This window comes from Oryx dammah, unplaced genomic scaffold (assembly GCF_014754425.2).
Source record: "Oryx dammah isolate SB20612 unplaced genomic scaffold, SCBI_Odam_1.1 HiC_scaffold_25, whole genome shotgun sequence".
NCBI classification, from domain to species: domain Eukaryota; kingdom Metazoa; phylum Chordata; class Mammalia; order Artiodactyla; family Bovidae; genus Oryx; species Oryx dammah.
Window position 1 is genome coordinate 21113706 of NW_024070209.1, and position 23248 is coordinate 21136953.

The 23248-nt window shown below is 38.1% G+C and overlaps 1 protein-coding gene and 1 pseudogene across 2 annotated transcripts in view; one reads left to right on the forward strand and one right to left on the reverse strand.

Moving 5' to 3' along the window:
• Window positions 1–23248, reverse strand: part of SOS1 (SOS Ras/Rac guanine nucleotide exchange factor 1) — a 129829-nt gene that overhangs the window by 100017 nt on the left and 6564 nt on the right. The gene's annotated exons all lie outside the window — the stretch shown is intronic.
• LOC120851695 lies at window positions 4735–5246 on the forward strand (annotated as a pseudogene).

Below are 23248 nucleotides of genomic sequence, written 5' to 3' on the forward strand. Positions count from 1 at the left end.
AAAGACTGATGCTGAAGCTGAAGAAGCTTCAATACTTTGGCCACCTGATACAAAGAACTGACTCACTGGAAAAGACCCTGATGCTGGGAAAGATTGGACGCAGGAGAAGAAGGGGGCGACAGAGGATGAGATGGTTGGATGGCATCACCAACTCGATGGACATGAGTCTAAGCAAGTTCTAGGAGTTGGTGATGGACAGGAAAGCCTGCGTGCTGCTTTCATCAGGTCGCAAAGAGTCAGACATGATTGAGCAACTGAACTGAACTGAAAGTAGACTTCAAAGCAAGGAAATTCACTGGACAGAGGGATATTACACAATGTTAAAAAGGTCAGTCCATCAAGAAGACATAGCAATCCCAAATGCATATCCACCAAACAACACAGGTCTAAAATGTAAGCAAAAACTGATAGAACTGAAAGGAGAATATACAAACCCACAGTAATAGCTGAACAATTCAACACCTCTCTCTAAACAATCAGTACAACTATATAGAAAATCACAAAGAATTTAAAAGAACTCAGCAATACCATCAGTCAACAAGAATTAATCAACATTTATAAAACACTCCGTACAGGAAGAGAGGAATACACATTCTTATCCAGTGCCTAAGCAACACAAAATAAGATAGAATATATCTTAGATAACAAAACAAATCTGAACAAACTGAAAAGAACTGAAATCATTAAGAATATGTTCTCTGACCACAATAGAAACAAACTAGAAATCAATAACAGAAAGTTAACAGGAACATCTTCAAACACTTGAAACTTAAACAATACACATTTATGTAAATAATCTATGGATCAAAGAGGAATTCTCAAAAGAAATTTAAAAAGGGACTTCCCTGGTGGTCCCATGGCTAAGACTCTGATTCCCAGCGCATGAGGCCTGGGTTTGATCCCTGGTCAGGGAACTAAATCCCACATGCTGCAACTAAGAACTGGCACAGCCAAATAAATCCAAAAAATGGGTGCAAGACCTAAATAGACATTACTCCAAAGAAGACATACATATGACCTACAAAGACATGGAAAGATGCTTAACATTGCTCATTATTACAGAAATGAAAATCAAAACTACAATGAGGTATTACCTTATACCGTCAGAATGGTCATCATCAAAAAATCCACAAATAATAAATGCTGGAGAAGGTGTGGAGAAAAGGGAACCCAAATGCACTGTGGGTGGGAATGTAAACTGATACAACCACTATGGAGAACAGTACAGAGGTTCCTTAGAAAAACTAAAAATAGAACTGTCATGACCCAACAATCCCACTAAAGGACATATACCCTGAGAAAACTGTAATTCAAAAAGACTCATGCGCCCCAGTGTTCACTGCAGCAATGTTTACAATAGCCAGGACGTGGAAGCAACCTAAAAGTCCATCAGCAGATGAAAGAATAAAGTAGTTGTGGTACCTATATACAATGGAAGATTACTGAGCCATAAAGAGGAATGAAATTAGGTAATTTACAGTGATACAGACGGGCCTAGAGTCTGTCACACACGGTGAAGTGAGTCAGAAAAAGAAAAACAAGTATCATATATTAATGTCTATATATGGAATCTAGAAAGATAGTACAGATGAGCTTGTCTGCTGGGCAGAACAGACACACGGGTGTAGAGAAAAGACACGTGGACAGTAGGGGAAAGGAAGCGTGGGATGAACTGGGAGAGTAAGACTGATGTATATATACACTATCATGTGTAAAACGAACAGCTAGTGGAAAGTTGCTGTTACAGCACAGGGAGCTCAGCTAAGCACTCTGTGATGACTAGAGGGGTGGGATGGGGGAAGGGAGGTTCAAGAGCAAGGGGATATGCGTACACATACAGCTGATTCACTTTGCTGTACAGGGGAAACTACCACTGTAGAGCAATTATGCTCCACTAAAAGAATAAATAAAATTTTTAAAAAAAGAACTACAGGAAAGCGAAAATACAACATAGTAAAATCTGTGAGGCATAGGTAAAATAGTGCTGAGAAATTTATAGCAATTTAAAAAAAGGAAAAACTCAAATCAATAATCTAACTCTCAACCTCTACAATGCATCTGCAAAAAAGCAAAACAAAAGCAAAGAAAGAAAAAGGAAAAAATAATAAAAATACGAGCAGAAATCAATAAAACTGAAAAGGGAAAAATAGGGAAGAATCAATGAAACAGCTGGTTCTTTTAAGAGATCAAAAGTTGAAGCGCCTAGCAAGACAAAGGGAAAAAAAAAAAAGAGAGAAGATACAAATTACCAACATAGGAATAAATCAGAAATGAAATGTGAATGTGTCTACACACCCTGCAACTACAAAAAAAAGAGTAAGGGAACACTATGAATAACTTCACAAACAACTGACAGTTTAGAAGGAACAAACCAATTTCTCATAAAATGAAAACTACAACTTACCCAACTTTACTTATGAAGTTAATAATTTAGTAGTCTTACATCTACTAAATAAAATGCATTTGTAAATTCAAAACATCCAAAAAACTCTCCAGATCCAGATGGTTTCACTGAAAATTGTAGCAAACTTTTCAAGAAGAATTAACATCAATTTTCAACAATCTTTTCTAGAAACAGAACTGAAGGGAACATTTTCAAATTCATTCTATTAAGCTAGTATCACCCTGATTTAAAAAACAAACAAACATAAACACAGTATAAAAAAGAAAAACTACAGATCAACATTCTTCATAAGTACAGATCTTTAACAAAATATTAGCAAGTCAAATTTGGAAATATACAAAAAGAATCATCCATTATGATTAAGCAGAGTTTATTCCAGGGTTGCAGGTCTAGACCAATATTATAAAATTAACCAATGTAATCCACCACATTAAAAAGCTAAAGAAAAAAACCACGTAATTCATCTCAATTGAGGTAAAAAAAAAAAGTAGTATTTGACAAAATTCTTCACCCATTCATGGGGGAAAAAGTATCTCTCAGAGAAAGAGAAACAGAACTTCTTCAACTGGATCAAGAGCATCTACAAAAAGCTACAGGTAACATACACTTGAGAGTGAAAGACTGAACTGTTGTTGCTGTTTAAGTCACATTCAACTCTTTGCAAGCCCATGGACTGCAGCCCACCAGGCTCCCCTGTTCATGGGATTTCCCAGGCAAGAATCCTGGGGAGTGTGTAAGTGTTAGTCACTCAGTATGTCCAACTCTTTGCAGCCCCTGGACTATAGCACGCCCGGCTCCTCTGTCCATGGATTTCTCCAGGCAGGAATACTAGAGTAGGTTGCCATTTCTTTCTCCAGGGCATCTTCCCAACCCAGGGATCAACCTGCCTCTCCTGCAACGCAGGCAGATCCTCTACTGCATTCAGATCCCAAAGACTGAATACTTTCCCCCTAAAATTGGGGGAAAAAAGACAAAATGTCCAGTCAACATAGTCATTAAACACAGTGCTGAAAGTTTTTGCCAGTACAATAAAATAAGAAAAGGAGATTAAAAAAAATAAATTTGAAAGGAGAAAATAAAACTGTCTCTATTTGTCAATTAAATGATTATCTAAGTAGAAAATTGCAAAGAACCTACAAAACAAAAAGACAACACATAGTGAGTTCAGTAAGTTCATAGGATACAAGACAAACACACAGAAAAAATCCACTGTACTTGCAACGAACACATGGACATAAAAAATAAAATAGCCCACACACCCAAAACACTAGGTACAAATCTAACAAAACAAGCATAAGACCTGTATCCTAAAAATGGCACAATACTCATCAGGAAACCAAAGATCTAAAAACAAGTACAGAGACAGTCTATGTTAATGGAATGGGAGATTCAAGAATCAGTAAGAATGTCAATTCTTCCACTCCCTAATATTAATAAAGGAGTACAGGAGTTTAACATAGTTCCTACCAATATCCCAAGCAAGATTTTTTTTGTAGATATTGACAAGATTATTCTAAAATTTATAGGAAGAGGAAAAGGAACTAGAATTACTAAAACAATTTTGGAAAAGAGTAAAATGGAAGGAAATATCCTACCCAATTTAAAGACTTATTTTACAGCTATAGTAGTAAAAACTGTGTAGTACTGGCAGAGAGAGAGAAACACATGGAATAAGAGAGAACCCAGAAATAGATCCACAAAAATATGCACAATTTTTAGCAAAAGTACAAAAGCAATTCAGTGGAGGGACTGCTTTTCCAACAAATGGTGCTGAAGCAAATGGACGTGTGTAGACAAAAAAAATGAACTTAAACCTAAGTCTCATATCTTATGCAAAAATAACTCAAAATGTATCTTAAAGGTAAAATGTAAAACCATAGAGCTTGCAGGGAAAAATACAGGAGAAAAATTTCAGGATCAATTGATATGCAAAGATTACTTAAGACCTGACACAAACCCATTAAAGGAAAATACCGATAAATTGAACGTCAAAACTTAAAAACTTCTGCTCTAGGAAAGAGCCTAGAAAGTGGATAAGAAGGTAATGTAAGAAGTGGGTAAAATATTTCCAAACCATGGGCCCAACAAAGGATTAGTATCCAAAATATATATAAAGAACTCTCAAAACTCAACAGTAAAAGAGCAAACAATCCAATTAGAAAATGGGTAAGAGACACAAAGACACACTACACTCATATATGATATGACATACACACAAGTTTTTGCTACAAGTGTTTACAAAACAAAAGGACAGAAAATAACCTCAATGGTTCTCAGTAAGGGACAAGTTGGCTTTTAGACCCGTCACGTGCAGTGGAACCATCGGCAAGATGCAGATTTTCATAAAGACCCTGACAGAGAAGTCCATCACTCCCTAAGTCAAACCCTCAGGTACAATAGAAAACGTGAAGGCCAAGATCCAAGATAACGAAGGAATTCCTCCTGATCAGCAAAGACTGATCTTTGCTGGCAAGCAACTGGAAGATGGATGTACTTTGACTACAATGCAAAAGGAGTCCATTCTTTACCTTAATGTTTTAAACTTTGTGGTGGTGCTAAGAAAAGAAAAGGAAGAAGTCTCATATCACTCCCAAGAAGAACAAGCGTAAGAGAAAAGAAGGTTTAAGCTGGCTGTTCTGAAATACTATATCCTGGATGACAATGGCAGAATCAGTCACCTTCATCAGGAGGGCCCTACTGAGGAATGTGGCGCCGGAGTTTTTATGGCAAGCCACTTACACAGGCATTACTGCGGCAAACGCTGTCTGACCTATTGTTTCAACAAACCAGAAGGCAAGTAATTGCATATTGGATAATAAAAGACAGAGACACTAGTTCGATAAATTATAATACAACTAAATAGTAGTATGCAGCTACAGAAAATAAAGGTGATAGCCTTAATTGCTATGGTCTCCAAAATATATTTGTGTGTGCCGGGGGCGGGGGGCGGGGCAGGGGAGAGCAGTGATAAGGGTACTAAAAAAAGGGTGTGCTCCCCAAAAGAAAGAAAACACACACAGACACACCACATACACGTATACACACACAAGCTAACCACAGAAAAATCTCTACTTGTAAATTGTTTGCCCCTAGGTAGGCTGCAAGAACAGTAGCAGATGAATGAGATAGAAGATTTTCACTGTAGTCTTTTGAGCTTTAAATTTTGTGACTGTGTTCTAAAAGTTAAAATAAGTTTTATAAAGTGTTCAGTTTTTTAATTTAAAAAATGAAATAGGACACATTCCATATTTGTTATATTCAACACTGAAAAATATATTAACTGTCAAAAATGTAAATACGAAGAGCATTTTAAAAAATTACCAAAGACTGAAATGAGTTTATAAAGTAACTATATTTTCAAGAATCTGCTACTAGAGATTACTAAATTTTGATGAGTTTAATAGCAAACATGTAAGTGTACGACGTAAAGTAGCAACAAAATTAAGAACACTTTAGTATACAATATAAAACAAGAATGTTATGTAAATTTGTTATTAATTGTTGAAATGCTTGTGTGTGTTAGTCGTTCAGGCCCGTCCAACTCTTTGCAACCCCATGGACTGTAGCCCACCAGGCTCCTCTGTCCGTGGAACTCTCCAGGCAAGAGTATTAATCGTGCTTGTGTTCAATCTCTAAACTGTGTTTGACTCTTTGCAATCCCAGTGATTGTAGTCCTGCCAGGCTCCCTCTGTCCACAGAATTCTCCAGGCAAGAATATTGGAGTGGCTTGCTATTTCCTTCTCCAGGGGATCTTCCCGACCCAGGGATCAAACCCTGGTCTCCCACATTGCAGACAGATTCTTTACCATCTGAGCCACCAGTGGAAATGTTAAGGTAGAAAAGACTTTTTAATGGAAGTTACCTTTTCAAAAGTATTTCAAACTTATAAACTCACTGCTATTCCTATAGTTTATTTGTTTGATGCTGAGGACACATTTTCCGACAAATAAATGGAGATTAGGGCGTCCCTGGTGGTCCAGTGGTTAAGAGTCCGCCTGCCAGTGGAGGGGACATGGGTTCAGAAGATCCCACATGCTGTGAGGTAACTAAGCCCACATGCCACAGCTATGAGTCAACACTCCAGAGCCCACAAGCTGCAACTACCGAACCCACGTGCGACAGCTACTGACGCCTGGGCTCCACGAGAGAAGTCACCCAGTGAGAAGCCCCAGCCCTGCAACTGGAGAAGCCACCACTCCCTGCAAACAAAGTCTGCGTGCAGTGAAGACCCACTGCAGCCAAAAATAAAGAATAAAAGATTAAATCTCAAGAATCTCAGAAAAGTCTACTTAAATTATAAAATCAAAGTTCTAAAATAGAACTTTGAATTCTAGAAGATGAGAACAGGAAATCCTGTGGTTTTTGAAGGAAGAAAGAAAGGAAAGCAGAAGAAAGGAGGAAGGAATAAGAGCATATTACTTCCCTTTCTCACATATAAAGTGACCTCAGTCAAAATTTTCAACTAAGAAAATGTCATCTTTGATATCAGTGTCTCACCTTCCTCTCTCTATTCCTTGTTATGCAGTCCCACATAGGCCAATGCAACACCTTCCCACAAAGCCTTGCCCCCCTCCAAAATACACTACATGTACTTAACCCACTGTCCCAGCTGCCACCCACTAAGACTCTCAATCTCTCATGAAGAGGTGTGATTTCAGTTTACAAACAGTGAGAAAAGCACTCTAAATAAACTAAATAACATGTAGCTTAAGTCTTCCTGAGGTACAGCTGATCATATGACAACTTGAGGGTTTATCCATGTGTAATGTAAGCGCTGGCTTTCCATATCCCCAGTTCCTCTGCATCCGAAGACTCAACGAACCACCACCAATACTGCACTGTAGTATTTACTACTGAAAAGTATTCATGTATAAGTGGATCCATGCAGTTCAAACCCATGTTATTCAAGGGTCAGTTGCATTTGTGATTTTTCTAAGAGTATACTTGCTAATTTAAATGAAAGTACAATTCTCAGAATTTCAGAGACTACAACTTTAAAAAATGTAAATATTTAAGAAATACTGAAGTAACCTTTATCTATTTAGGAGTACTTCTTACCCTAGCCTTATCTCCCCGAAGTTCTGTTATATATGTGTATATATCTAGAACATAGTTAATTCAACCATTTATCCAATGATTTAAAAGATTTACACATTTGTGTTTCATTATTTTTTTTGAAGAGACTCTGTTCTTTACATGGGATCTATTTTCGGAATTGTTTTATCATTCCCTGTATGACGGGCTTCCTAGGTGGCACAATGGTAAGAATACGCCTGCCAGTGCAGGAGACACAGGTTCACTCTCTGGTGGGAAAGACCCCTGAAGAAGGAAACGGCAATCCACTACAGTGTTCTTGCCTAGAATATCCCATGAATAGAGGGGCCTGGTGGCTTACACTCCATGAGGTCACAAAGAGACACAAACGAGCATGCACAATCACTGTATTATAAATACTTGGATGGAAAAATCTTAGCTATCATTTTACTACCCTATGAAGTCAATCGCAAGATTTTGCATATAGAAGTTCCTCTGGGATTAACTCTAGTAACTGGGCTCTCTAGGAACAGAGTAACAAGAGGCTTGAAATTACCTTTGACTTCTTAAATCAACTTAAGTGAAGTAAAGTGAAAGTCACTCAGTTGTGTCCGACTCTTTGCAACCCCATTGACTATACAGTCCATGGACTTCTCCAGGACAGAATACTGGAGTGGGTAGCCTTTCCCTTCTCCAGGGGATCTTCCCAACACACAGATCAAACCCAGGTCTCCTGCATTGCAGGCAGATTCTTTACCAGCTACTTTTTATTTAAGAATTTTAAAAACCAAATGTTAGAACACAATTTAAACCAAGTACAAATTATCTGTATTATGAAGTCAAGTGGGCCTTAGGAAGCATTACTACAAACAAAGCTAATGGAGGTGAGGGAATTCCAGCTGAGCTATTTAAAATCCTAAAAAATGATGCTGTTAATGTGCTGCACTTAGTATGTCAGCAAATTGGGAAAATTCAGCAGTGTCACAGGACTGGAAAAGGTCCATTTTCATTCTAATTGTAAAGAAGGGACAAGACCAAAGAATGTTCAAACTACTGTACAACTGCTTACTTCACATGCTAGCAAGGGTACGCTCAAAATCCTTCAAGCTAAGCTTCAACAGTATATGAACCAAGAACTTCCAGATATATAAACTGGGTTTAGAAAAGGCAGACACACCAGAGATCAAATTGCCAACAATTGATCATAATTGATCAATTGTTGGATCATAAAGAAAGCAAGGGAATTCCAGAAAAACATCTGCTTCATTGACTATGCTAAAGCTTTTGACTGTGTGGATTACAACAAACTGTGGAAAATTCTTAAAGAGATGGGAATACCAGACCATCTTAACCATCTCCTGAGAAACCTGTATGTTGGTCAAGAAGCAACACTTGGAACCTTACATGGAACAACTGACTGGTTCAAAATTGGCAAAGAAGTATGACATGGCTGTATACTGTCACCCTGCTTATTTAACTTATATGCAGCGTGTATCGCAAAATGCTGCGCTGGATGAATCACAAGCTGGAATGAAGACTGCCAGGAGAAACATCAACAACCTCAGATATGCAGATAATACCACTCTAATGGCAGAAAGTGAAGAGGAACGAAAGAGCCTCAGGATGACGGTGAAAGAGGACAGTGAAAAGATGGCTTGAAACTCAACATTCAAAAAACTAAGATCATGGCAACTGGTCCCATCACTTCCTGGCAATTAGAAGAGGAAAAAGTGTAAACAGTGACAGATTTTATTTTCTTGAGCTCTAAAATCACTGCTGACAGTGACTGCAGTCATGAAACTAAAGGACGCTTGCTCCTTGGAAGGAAACTATAACAAACCTAGGCAACATATTAAAAAGCCAAGACATCACTTTGCCGACAAAGGTCCATACAGTCAAAGCTATGGTTTTTCCAGTAGTCATATTCATTTATGAGAGTTGGACCATAAAGAAGGCTGAGCAGCAAAGAATTAATGCTTTTGAACTAAGGTGCTGGAGAAGACTCTTGAGAGTCCCCTGGACTGTAAGGAGATCAAACCAGTCAATCTTAAAGGAAATCAATCCTGAATATTCATTGGGAGGACCGATGCTGAAGTTGAAGCTCCAATACTTTGGCCACCTGATGAAGAGGGCCAACTCATTGGAAAAGATGCTGATGCTGGGAACGACTGAAGGCCAAAGGAGAAGAGGGCAACAGAGGATGAGATGGTTAGATAATAGTAAAGGATAGGGAAGCCTCGCAAGCTGCAGTCCATGCGGTCACAAAGAATCAAACATGACTTTAGCAACTGAACAACAACAAAACAAATTAATTTTTCATAGAAAGAAGAAACTTGATTTTACATAGCACAATGGACAAATCTAGGATATAAATCTGAATCTTACTCTATTACTGCTATGTCACACTGGTAATTTTCACAAATTGCTACAAGAGTGCACCAGTACAGACCCAAGCTGTACAGACTGAGAGAGGATTTGCTGTTATTTGTTTGGTTGTTTTTTAGCTCCTGAAGCTCAAGGAAATCTCTGTCAAAACACTGTGGAAAGACAAGTTAAGTCAAAGAGATTTCAGTGATTATACACACCAAGGAATACTTTATTTGAAAAAAACAATAGCTTTGGAAAGTCATTCAACATACATACTAATATAGCCTTTAACAATCGAAAACAAAACCAAATAACAAACAACAAAACAGCAAGCCCTGGGAAATGGGAAGAATCTACTTTTAACAGTTACATTACACTATTCAAATGCCCAGTTTAAGGAAAAAAAAAAATCACATAGCATACAAAACAAAAACAAATCAAGACAGAATGGCACATTGAAAGGAACAAAATTAACTGAAAGAAACTGGCTAAAGAAGCCCAGACATCAGACTAACTAGATAAAAACTTTAAAACTGACTTGAATATGCTCAAAATGCCTTTTTTTTTTTTTAAAGTAAACAGGGCCTAAGGGACTAGCAGGATAACAAGCAGACCAAAACATGCATTGTGGGAATCTCAGAAGGGGAAGAGAGAGAAAGGGACAGAAAAAATACATAAAGAAATAATGGCTGAAAATACCCCCAAATCAATGAAAGACATTAATCTACAAATTCAAAAAGTTCAATCGAATCTACATAGGATAAATTCCAGGATACCTGCACCAAGGCACATTATACACCAACTGTCTAAAAACAAAAACAAAACCATTAAAGCAGCAGGAGAAGCAACTCTTCCCAAACTGTTCAGTTCAGTCACTCAGTCGTGTCCACTCTTTGCGACCCCTGACTTCAGCACGCAGGCTTCCTTGTCCATCACCAACTCCTGGAGCCTACTCAAACTCATGTCCATCAAGTCTGTGATGCCATCCAACCATCTCATCCTCTATCATCCCCTGCTCCTCGTGCCTTCAACCTTTACCAGCTACAGGCTCTTTTCCAATGAGTCAGTTCTTCACATCAGGTGGCCAAAGTATTGGAGTTTCAGCTCTAGCATCAGTCCTTCCAATGAACACCCAGGACTGATTTCCTTCAGGATGGACTGGTTGGATCTCCTTGCAGTCCAAGGGACTCTCAAGAGTCTTCTCCAACACCACCGTTCAAAAGCATCAATTCTTCAGCACTCAGCTTTCTTTATAGTCCAACTCTCACATCCATACATGACTACTGGAAAAACCATAGCTTTGACTAGATGGACCTTTGTTGGTAAAGTCAAGTCTCTGGTTTTTAATAAGCTGTCTAGATTGGTCACAGCTTTTCTTCCAAGGAGTAAGCATCTTTTAATTTCATGGCTGCAGTCACCATCTGCAATGATTTTGGAGACCAAAAAAATAAAGTCTGTCACTGTTTCCATTGTTTCCCCATCTATTTGCCATGAAGTGATAGGACTGGATGCCATGATCTTAGTTTTCTGAATGTTGAGTTTTAAGCCAGCTTTCAAACTCTCCTCTTTCACTTTCATCAAGAGACTCTTTAGTTCTTCTTCACTTTCTGCCATAAGGGTGGTGTCATCTGCATATCTGAGGTTATTGATATTTCTCCCGGCAATCTTGATTCCAGCTTGTGCCTCCTCCAGCCCACCATTTCACATGATGTACTCTGCATAGAAATTAAATAAGCAGGATGAGAATATGCAGCCTTGATGTACTCCATGGAACCAGTCTGTTATTCCATGTCCAGTTCTAACTGTGGCTTCCTGACCTGCATACAGATTTCTCATGAGGCAGGTCAGGTGGTCTGGTATTCTGATCTCTTTCAGAATTCGCCACAGTTTGTTGTGAGGCACACAGTCAAAGGCTTTGGTGTAATCAATAAAGCAAAAGTAGATGTTTTTCTGGAACTCTCTTGCTTTTTCGATGATCTGTCGGATGTTGGCAATTTGATCTCTGGTTCCTCTGCCTTTTCTAAATCCAGCTTGAACATCTGGAAGTTTATGGTTCATGTACTGTTGGAAGCCTGGCTTGGAGAACTTTAAGCATTACTTTGCTATCATGTGAGATGAGTGCAATTGTGCAGTAGTTTGAAACCCACCAGGACTTCCCCGGTGGCTCAGAGGGTAAAGCATCTGCCTGCAATGTGGGAGACTGGGGTTCGATCCCTGGGTTGGGAAGATCCCCTGGAGAAGGAAATGGCAACCCACTCCAGTATTCTTGCTTGGAGAATCTCATGGACAGAGAAGCCTGGTGGTCTACAGTCCACGGAGTTGCAAAGAGTCGGACACAACTGAGCGACTTTACTCACTTTTGGGCATTCTTTGGCATTGCCTTTCTTTGGGACTGGAATGAAAACTGATCTTTTCCAGTCCTGTGGCCGCTGCTGAGTTTTCCAAATTTGCTGGCATGTTAAGTGCAGGACTTTCACAGCATCATCTTTTAAGATTTGAAATAGTTCAACTGGAATTCCCCTCTTATACAAGGAGTCCTTAATAAGGTCAGCAACTTATTTCTTACTAGAAACCATGGATGTCCAAATACAGTAGGATGCACATTTAACTGCTGAAAGAAAAAAATTATCAACCAAGAATTTTGCATCTGACAAAACTGTCCTTCAAAATTAGGTATAATTTAAGATGTTGTCAGATAAACAAAAGTTGAGGGAGTTCAATATCATAAGACCTGCCCTAAAAGAAATGCTAAAGATAGTCCTTCAAGTTGAAATGAAAGGACACTAAACAGCAACTCAAAGTCATATGATGAAATAAAGGTCTCTAGTATAGGTAAATACACCAGCAAATATAAAAATGGGTATTACTATATGCTATTATATATATATTTGGTTTCTAACTCCATTTTGTATTTCCTATGGAATTTCAAAGACAAATGCATAAAAAATAATTATAAACCCATGATACTGCATATACAATGTATAAAGATATAATTTGTGACAACAACAATATAAGGGGGGTAAGACTGAGCTGTATAGGAGCAGAGCTTTTACATGCTATTGAAGTTAAGTTCATATCAGTGCAAACTAAACTGCTATAAATTTAGGGAGTTAAATGTAATTCACAAGGATTTACCACAAAGAAAATTTCTAAAAAAATACACACAAAAGGAAATCAAAATGGTTCACTATAATAAAATGGGAGTGGGGGAGAAGAAGAAACCAGTATGTAATGGAGGAAATGAGCAACAAAAAAGGTATAAAATTTCACAACAACACAGAAGCAAAATGATGGCAGAGGTCCTTCCTCATCAGTCACTTTTGCTGTTGTTCAATTGCTAATTCGTGTCTGACTCAGAGAGACCCCATGGACTATAGCCTGCCGGGCTCTTCTCACTACTTTAAATTTAATTGGGTTAAACATTCCAATCAAAGCCAGAGATTGGCAGGACTGATTTAAAAACATGATTAAAGTATACGCTGACTACAGTGACTCAACTTATACACAAAACTATAGTTTCAAAATGAAAAGACAGAAAAAGATATTCCATGAAAACAGAAAGTCAGAGTGTTAGTGTGGCTATTCTAATATCAGAAAAAATAGGCATTAGGTCAAAAACTGTAACAAGAGACAAAGACGGACACTGTATGTTGAAAAAAGGGTCAATTCATCAAGAAGATAAAACAATTACAAAGCATATGTTAACATATACACACTACTGCTGCTGCTGCTGCTGCTGCTTCTAAGTTGCTTTAGTCGTGTCCGACTCTGTGCAACCCCATAGACGGCAGCCCACCAGGCTCCCCCGTCCCTGGGATTCTCCAGGCAAGAATACTGGAGTGGGTTGCCATTTCCTTCTCCAGTGCATGAAAGTGAAAAGTCAAAGTGAAGTTGCTCAGTCGTGTCCGACTCTTACCGACCCCATGGGCTGCAGCCCACCAGGCTCCTCCATCCATGGGATTTTCCAGGCAAGAGTACTGGAGTGGGGTGCCATACTTTATATAAAATAGATAACTAATGAGAACCTACTGTATAGCACTCAGAACTATACTCAAAAACTCATAATAACCTAAATGGAAAAGACTCTGAAAAAGAACGTGTATGTGTATGAGCTTTTTCACTCTCATGAAGAGGCTCTTAACTCTACTTCATTTTCTGCCATTAGAGTGGTATCATCAGCATATCTGAGGTTGCTGATATTTCTCCTGGCAATCTTGATTCCAGCTTGTGATTCATCCAGTCCATCATTTCCCATGATGTATTCTGCATAGAAGTTAAACAAACAGGGTGACAATACACAGGCATGTCATATTCCTTTCCCAATTTTCAACCAGTCAGTTCCATGTAAGGTTATAAGTGTTGCTTCTTGATCAGCATACAGGTTTCTCAGGAGACAGGCAAGGTGGTCAGGTATTACTCTCTCTTTAAGAATCTTCCCCAGTTTGTTGTTTGTCCATATAGTCAAAGGCTTTAGCACAGTCAACAAAGCAGATGTTTCTCTGGAAATCTTTAGCTTTCTCTATGAGCCAATGAATGTTGGCAATTTGAACTCTGGTTCCTCTGCCTTTTCTAAACCCAGCTTGGACATCTGGAAGCTCTCAGTTAATGTACTGCTGAAGCCTAGCTTTAAGGATTTTGAGCATACTCTTGCTAGCATGTGAAATGAGTGCAACTATACAGTAGTTTGAACATTCTTTGGCATTGCCCTTCTTTGGGATTGGAATGAAAACTGATCCCATGGCCTGTAGTCTGCCAGGCTCCTCTGTCCATGGAATTGTCCAGGCAAGAATACTGGAGTGGGTTGCTATCCCCCTCTCCATAGGATCTTCCTGACCCAGGGATGGAACCTGGGTCTCCTGCACTGTAGGCCGATTCTTTACTGTCTGAGCCACCAGGGAAGCCATATGTACACACATGTACACACACACACACACACACACACAGTAAAACTATTTTTATTTGCAGATGACAATCCTATATATAGAAAAATTCCAAAGAATCCACAAGAAAGATACCAGAGCTAGTAAATTAATTCAGCAAAGTTGCAGAAGAAAACCAACACACAAAAAGCAGTGGGGTTTCAAGATAAACTGAACTTCATTAAAGTTTAAAGTTTTTGTGCAAAGGACATCATCAAGAAACTGAAAAGTAGATTTATGGTTGTATTTGAATGAAAGAAGATATTTACAAGTCATATAGCAAATAAAGAACATCAAGAATATTACAATGATGCCCTAAAATTTAACAACAAAAACTCAAACCATATAGGTTTTAAAAATGGCAATGGATTTGAACAGACATTTGCCACCAAAGAAAATATACAAGTGGCCAACAAGCACATGAAAAGATGGCCAATATTATTAATCATTAGGGAAATACAAGACATAATACAAAGAGGTATTATTTCACATAAACTAGGATAGTAATTAAAAAAAAAAAACACAGAAAATAACAAATGCAAGAGTATATGGGAAAATTGGAACCTTTGTGCACTGCTAGTAGGAATGTAAAAATGGTGTGACTGCTGTGGAAAGCAGTATGATAATTCCTCAAAAAGTTAAACACAGTTAAACATATAAACCAACTGTTTAACATATAAATGTTAAATAAGTTAAATATATAAACCAAATGACCCAGCGATTCCCCTTCTAGGTGTACACCCAAAAGAATTGAAAACAGGAACTCAAACAAATACTTGTATACCAACGCTCCCTGCAGCATTCCTTACAGTAGCCAAAAGACAGAAACAACTCAAGTGTCCATCAACAGATGAATGAGTAAACTAAATGTGGTATATATACAAAACGGAGTATTATTCAGCCTTAAAAAGGAATTAAATTCTGATACATGCTACACCATGGATGCATCTTAAAGACATTGTGTTAACTAAAATAAATCAGACACAAAAGGACAAATATTATATGATTCAACTTACATTAAATACCTCAAATAGCCAAATTCATAAAGACAGAAAGTAGATTAGAGGTTATGGGGGCTGAGGGAGGAGGAAGTTAGGAGTTATTGCTTAATACGTACAGAGTTTCTGTTTGAGGTGATGAAGTTTTGGAAATAGACAGTGGTGACAGTTGCACAATCTTGTGAATGTAGTTGCTGGCGCTGAATTATACACTTCAGTTCAGTTCAGTCGCTCAGTCGTGTCCGACTCTTTGCGACCCCATGAATCGCAGCACGCCAGGCCTCCCTGTCCATCACCATCTCCCGGAGTTCACTCAAACTCACATCCATCGAGACAGTGATGCCATCCAGCCATCTCATCCTCTGTCGTCCCCTTTTCCTCCTGCCCCCAATCCCTCCCAGCATCAGAGTCTTTTCCAATGAGTCAGCTCTTCGCATGAGGAGGCCAAAGTACTGGAGTTTCAGCTTCAGCATCATTCCTTCCAAAGAACACCCAGGACTGATCTCCTCTAAAATGGACTGGTTGGATCTCCTTGCAGTCTAGACTACTTAGAAATGGTTAAAATGGATAATTTTGTATTATATATGGATATATGTAAAATATATTCTACCACAATAAGAAAAAAGTTATTAATTATATGTAAAGAAATCAGAATCCTATCAGTCCTTAAAACAGCTGTGAATGCAATTAGCAGTAAGTGCATTCCATTACAAACTACTGAGCCATAGACAGAAATCAATTCACTTGCAAATGGTTTAGATTGTAATAAAATAGAAGATGGGATTTGTCTATATAAAAAGGAAAAATTTTGTTTCAGGAATTATAAAAGAATAACTAGAATTTAAGTCAGCTTATTACAAAAAGTCTCTGTTAATTTAAAACTTTTTTTTTAATTCCAAGACTTGTTTTATTTACAAAATTTAAATTTTTTAAATTTATATTTTTATTTTTAACCCTGAATCAAACTTTCTATAAAGTAGAATTGGAGTGTTTTAACACATATGGGAAGATAACAGATTTTTTTTTTCACCAGATACAAGTTTCATAAAAGCAACAATTGAAGTTTTAGTTTTCAATTGTCCAGAATGTCTGTCATATAATATTCAACAAATCTGGTGAATAAAACCAAACAGTCAAAATCAGCTTCCCTCGTAGCTCAGTCAGTAAAGAATCTGCCTGTAATGCAGGAGACCCGGGTTAGATTCCTGGGTTGGGAAAATCCCCTGGAGAAGGAAATGGCAATCCATTCCAGTATTCTTGCCTGGAAAATCCCATGGACAGAGGAGCCTGGCGGGCTACAGTCCATGGGGTGGCAAGAGTCGGATATGACTTAGTGTCTAAACCACCACCACCAGTCAAAATCAGTAGGAAAGCAGCATTAAGGAAACTCTTTTCAAAATCATCTTCCCATTATAAATTTAAAATATCTATCTTAAAAATAACATCTGAGTAATTCAGGGTCCATAAAACTAAAACTTTAAATTACTTCTTTTCTCTGGTACATGCTTCCATCCCCAACTCCAACAGGTGATTTCCAGAATCTGACTTTATGTGTAACTTCTTTTACTGATTTGTGCTTGTCTACCTGAAGTAGCCCAGCCTAGAAAGGAAAGTCCACAAGCACTCATCTTCATAACTGGATGGTTGGCCTATTCAAGGTACTCCTGAAGTGCTTGAAGTACTCCTGATTCACTAGTTCATATTGTAGATATCATTTGCATGTTTTCTTTCATCTTTATTGCTTTGTTTGTCATTTGGTACATTAAGGCTGAATATGAAATCAACTTGAATAGGAAATGCAAACTTTATTTGATAACTACTAAAGCAAACCATGGGTTTCCCCAGTGGCTCAGAGGTAAGAATTCGCCTGTCAATGCAGAATATGTGGGTTTGATCCCTGGGTCAGGAAGATCCCTTGGAGGAGGAAATGGCAACACAGACCAGTATTCTCACCTGGGAAATCCCATGGATAGAGAAGCATGGCGGGCTACTGTCCACAGAGTCGCAAAAGAATCAGACACAACTTAGCAACCTAACAACAACAACAAAGCAAACTGTGTACTATTAATGACAATTAAGTTACGACTTTTGGAACTCAGCCTAAGGTATCTTTAAAAAAAAGAAAAAGCATAAGGAGCTTAGGGGGGACAAATTACCACTTTAAGTGGGGGGAATACTGTGATTCACCTGTCCTGAATCAGGCAATTTATAGCCACAGAGATGACCATGGCTGGCTATGAGAATCAGCCTCTCAGATCTCTGACTCTAGGGAAAAATAACTGACTCTGGGCCCCAGCTGCTGCACTCTGAAATCCATCACTTTGCACGGACGCCGTGCTTCTCACTGGCTGCTCCCAGTAAAGAGCACCACAGGCATACACTAAGATGGCCCTGATCTTGGAAGGTGAGGAATTTCTGTGATAGGCAACTTCTGCTCAAGAACTTCTGAGGTCTCGGTTAAATTTTCTTAGAACTACGACTTTCACCCAAAGTTCCTTCCTTCCTTACCTTTCTCCTTCACTTGGAGTCAGACTTGTATCAGCCTAATGACTCTCCTTGCCCCCTTCCTCATTTTCTCTCACAAGTACTTCTAATAAACTTCTTGCATGCTTAACCCCATCCTGGCATCTGTTTCTTCCTTGAAGCATTATATATATTTTTTAATTTAGCCATTTAAAAAATTATTTCTAAAGCGTCATGTTTGCTTCCCTATTTGCTAAAAGAGGACACACCAGACATGACAATTCCAATGCCTTTGTCTGCTAAAAATCTCAACTAAGACATACCCAGCTCATTAGTAAGTACATTCTTAAAGGGACAAGATCAGAGCTGCATACAATTCAACATGCGTGCTGAGCACCTGCTACACATGAGAAGCATGCACTGGAGGGAATACAAAGGTGCCTTGGCTCCTATCTTGCTCTCACATAGCTCCCGATATAGAGGAGAGAGGCCACATATACAAACTTTAAAGGGCACATTTTCATTAAGTACCAAAATTGACACATAAAGTACTAAAGAAATTAATGGTGGCGGTTTAGTCGCTAAGTCGTGTCCGACTCTTGTGACCCCATGGACTATAGCCTTCCAGGTTCCTCTGTCCATGGGATTCTCCAGGCAAGAACACTGGAGTGGGTTGCCATTTCCTTCTCCAATCTACTAAAGAAATTAATAGATTCATTCTACTTAGGGGATGGAATTGTAGTAGAAAGCCTTTGTAGAGGAGACAGCATTTGAAACATACACTGAAAGAATCTTCAGGTTGTACCTGCCTATAATTAATAAGGACAGTCCAATAAAGATGCCTTCCATGCTTACATATTTGGCCACCCTCAACGTTTAAACTCCTCCCATCACAATTCTCTCACACCGCGTTACTCCCAGAATACCGATGGTTTCTTAGTTCCCCTCCAAAGGTGCTCCTCCTCCCAGTATTCCCCCTTTCATCACTATTCCCACTAAGACTCCTAAGCCAGAATCCTGGGAATCAACTTTGAATCCTCTCTCGCTACCCTATCGTTCAACCACCAATCTACTTCTAAAGCTAAAATCTGTCCACTCTTCTTTACCCCACAGCTACTGCTCTAGTCAAGAACACCACTATCCCTTCCATGAATTGTGGCAAAAGCCCCCTAACCTGCCTTCTTGCCTACAGTTCTACAGTCATTTAATCCATGCTCCAGAGCAGAGATCCTTTAAAATTCATATCTAATTATTAATACCTGGTTTAAAACTCTTCAATAGTTCCTCACTGCTCACAAGATAAAATGCAATAATTTCATTCACAAGAGCTGACCCCACACTTCAGACTGAATAAACTCCAGCTACTCAGAATTCCTAAGATGCTGAGCTGCTCTAGGATTCCAGTGACTCTTTGCAACACCAACCCTTGGAAGACACATCCTCCTCATCCTCACCTGGTCAACTCTCACTTCCACTAAAATGTTACTTCCTTCACTCCCAAACGTAAGGATACTAGAATAGTCTCCTAGCTTCCTATGGCCATCCCAAGATCATTTCTTCTCAGCCTTTTCCTTTATGATCTATGCCATCTTTCCATTAACTATTACCTTTAAGATGGAGAAGGAAATGGCAACCCACTCCAGTATTCTTGCCTGGAGAATCCCATGGACAGAAGAGCCTGGTGGGCTACAGTCCATGGGGTCGCAAGAGTCGGAGACAACTGAGCGATTAAACCACCACCACCATCACCTTTAAAATCATTACTGTTTTATGCAGCAGTATAGTTTTGTCAAATGCAAGTGTATGCAGAACCCCAATATGTAAAACAGCTAAGTTTCTCAGTCTAACACAAAGGGTTTCAAAGCCGCCTTCATTTCGCCTCCTCCCCTAAGACAGTTATTCCCTAAAATCTAAGGTGCAGGACAATCAGAACACCATTGTTCTGTATCCCACTGCCTACTCAAAGGAAGCAACACAGTACAGTGGAAAGAGTTATGTTTGAAGCTAAACAGACTTAAGTTCAAATCTTGGTTCTATTACAAGATTTTTGAGCAATTTGCCTCTCTGAGGATCCATTTCCTCAGCTATAAAACTCAGCTGTAAAAATTACTACCTTGAAAAGTCAATGGGTGGAACAGAGATAAATATGTAAAGTACCAAGCATAGTGCCTAGAACACTAGAACAAAGCAGAAACTAAAAAAAAAAAAAAAAAACCCCACACATCTGCTACGGCTTATCCAGGAATGCAGGTTAACATTCAGTCAATCAATGTGATTTACCATAATATTTACAGAATAAAGGAGGAAAAGCTTATGATTATTTTAAAAGACATAGAAAAACAATTTGACAAAATTCAATATCCACTTATAACTTCAGAAAATCCCCAAACTCTCAGAAAACTGAAAGTGGAAGGGGAGAACCTCAATCTGATAAAGAGCATCAATGGAAACTAACAGCTAACATCACCCTTAATGGTGAAATAAGACATACTTTTCCCTTAAGATGGCAAGGATGTCCACTTTCACTACTTTGATTCAACACTGTAATGGAAGTCCTAGTCAATAAAATAAGAAAAAGAAATAAAATATCAGACTGTCTCTATTTGCAGATGACATAATTATGTAGAAAATTCTATGGAGGGGCTTTCCTGGCGGTTCAGGGTTAAGACTCTGTGTTTCCAATGTAGTGATGTCTTGGATCCCTGGTCAGGGAACTAAGATCCCACATGCTCCAGGGAGTGGCCAAAAAAATCAAAATTCTATGAAATCTGCAAAACAACTACGAGCAAGGTCAAAGGTTACAGGATCAATATACAAAAATCAGCTACATGTTTCTGTTTAATTCAGATATATGATCTTTATTAAACAACTTTTTGAGTTGCATAATGCCTTTCTTTTTCATGCATTTTTAGCATTCCAAAGGACTCACTGATGCTTATTTAAGGACTTCCAATTGATAACAATATAAAATTTCTGAAATTCCCTCTCTCTTTTCCCTTAGAAGTCTCTCCCTTTCATCTCCCATTTGGACTAAACTCTCTAGGCCTGAGCACATCTGTCAGCCTGCAATTCCTCTTTACTGCTCTCCAAATTTTCACCTATTTATATACCCATTAGCAAATAACTGGAAAATAAAAAATTTTTAAACAATTTACAATAATATCAAAAAACAAAATATTTTAGATTAAACTTAACCGAAGACATGTAAGACTTCTACACTCAAAGTGCTTGAGAGAAATTTAAATCTAAATAAATGGAGACATATACTACATTCATGAATCCAAAGACTTGCTATAGTTAAGATGCCAATTCTATCCTGTTATCTACAGATTAAATGAAATTACAATTAAAATCTCACCAAGATCTTTTAGTAGAAATTGACAGGACGGTTCAAAATTTATACTGAAATACAAAATCTAGAAACAATTAAAATAATTATTTTAAAATAAGGAGGACTTGTACCACCTAACTCTAAGACTTACTATAAATCTAATAATCAATAGTGTGGGGTTGGGGGAAAGATAAACAAAGTCATCAATGGACTAGAAGAGTCTAAAATATATACATATTTACTTTATATATTACATATTTAAATAAATATCTAATATGTATTCATTCAATTTTCACAGAAACAACACAATCCAACAGGGAAAATCTCTTCAACAAATAGTTCTGAAATAACTAGATATGAGCATAAAAAAAACCTCTCAATTCCTACCTTATATCATATACAATTAATTTGAAATGGATCACAGGTCATGTAAAAGCTAAAACCATAAAGCTTTTAGAAAATAGCCTTGGGACCATGTGTTCATGACTTGGTGGCAGGTAAGGGGTTCTGTGACAAAGCACAGCAACCTTAAAAGAAAAAAAACCGATAAATTTGACTCCATCAATATTAAAAACTTCTGTTTATCAAAAAACACCATTAGGAAAATGGATATACAAGCCACAGACCAGAAGAAAATATTCATGAAACATATATCTGATAAAGGACAGTTAACCACGATATACAAAGAACTCTTACAACTCAATACTATAAAGAAAAACAACCCAATTTTTAAAATGGGCCTAAGATGCACACAGATACTACACAGAAGACACACGAATAACCTATAAGAACATGAGTGCTCAATATCATTAGTCACCAGGATAATGCAAACTAAAGCCACGATGAGATACCACTACACACCCATCGAAATTACTAAAATTAAAGACTAATGACATCAAATATTGGCGAGAATGTAGAGCAACTGCAACTCTCATACACTGTTGGTGGGAACATGAAATGGTACAACCATTTTGAGAAAAGGTCTGGAAGTTTCTTATAAACCTAACAGACATTTACTCTATGAGCCATTTCTCCTGGTATTTACCCAAGAGAAATGAAAACATTTCTATAACACGAGCTATAAGTAAGAACATTCATGGCAGCTTTATTCTCAACAGCCCCAAACTGGAAACCTCCCAGATATCCATCCATTTAATAAACATATTCATATGACAGAAAAAAAAAAAGACTGAATTCTTCATTAAACACAACCTCAAAAGCCTCACCAAAAATATATATTGTACAATTCTATTTATATGCTATCTACAACAGATAAGATTCATCTATTGTGATAAAAGATCTGAAGAGCAGCTGCTTCTGGAGGCTGGGGGCAGGAACTGACTGAGAAGGCACATGAGGAAAATTTCAGGAGTGCCGGTAATGTTCCATATCCTGGTAGAGGCTTGGGTTGTATTCATTTGCCAAAACTCATTAAACCGTACAATTAACATTTGTGTATTTCTCTGTACATAAATTTTACCTGAAAAATAAAAAGAACTGTAAACAAAGAGTGAACTCCAAGTTAATGATATGCAAGCTGAAGTATTTAAGGGCCAAGTGTACTGATGTCCACAACTTACTTTGAAATCCTTCAAAATGTTAAGATGGATTGGTGGATGGATAGGCACGCGATAAAGCAAACAGTAAAATACTTGTAAATTACAGAATCCAGGTGGGTATATGAGTATTTACTATGCAACTCTGAACTTTTTTGTATATCTGAAATTTTTCA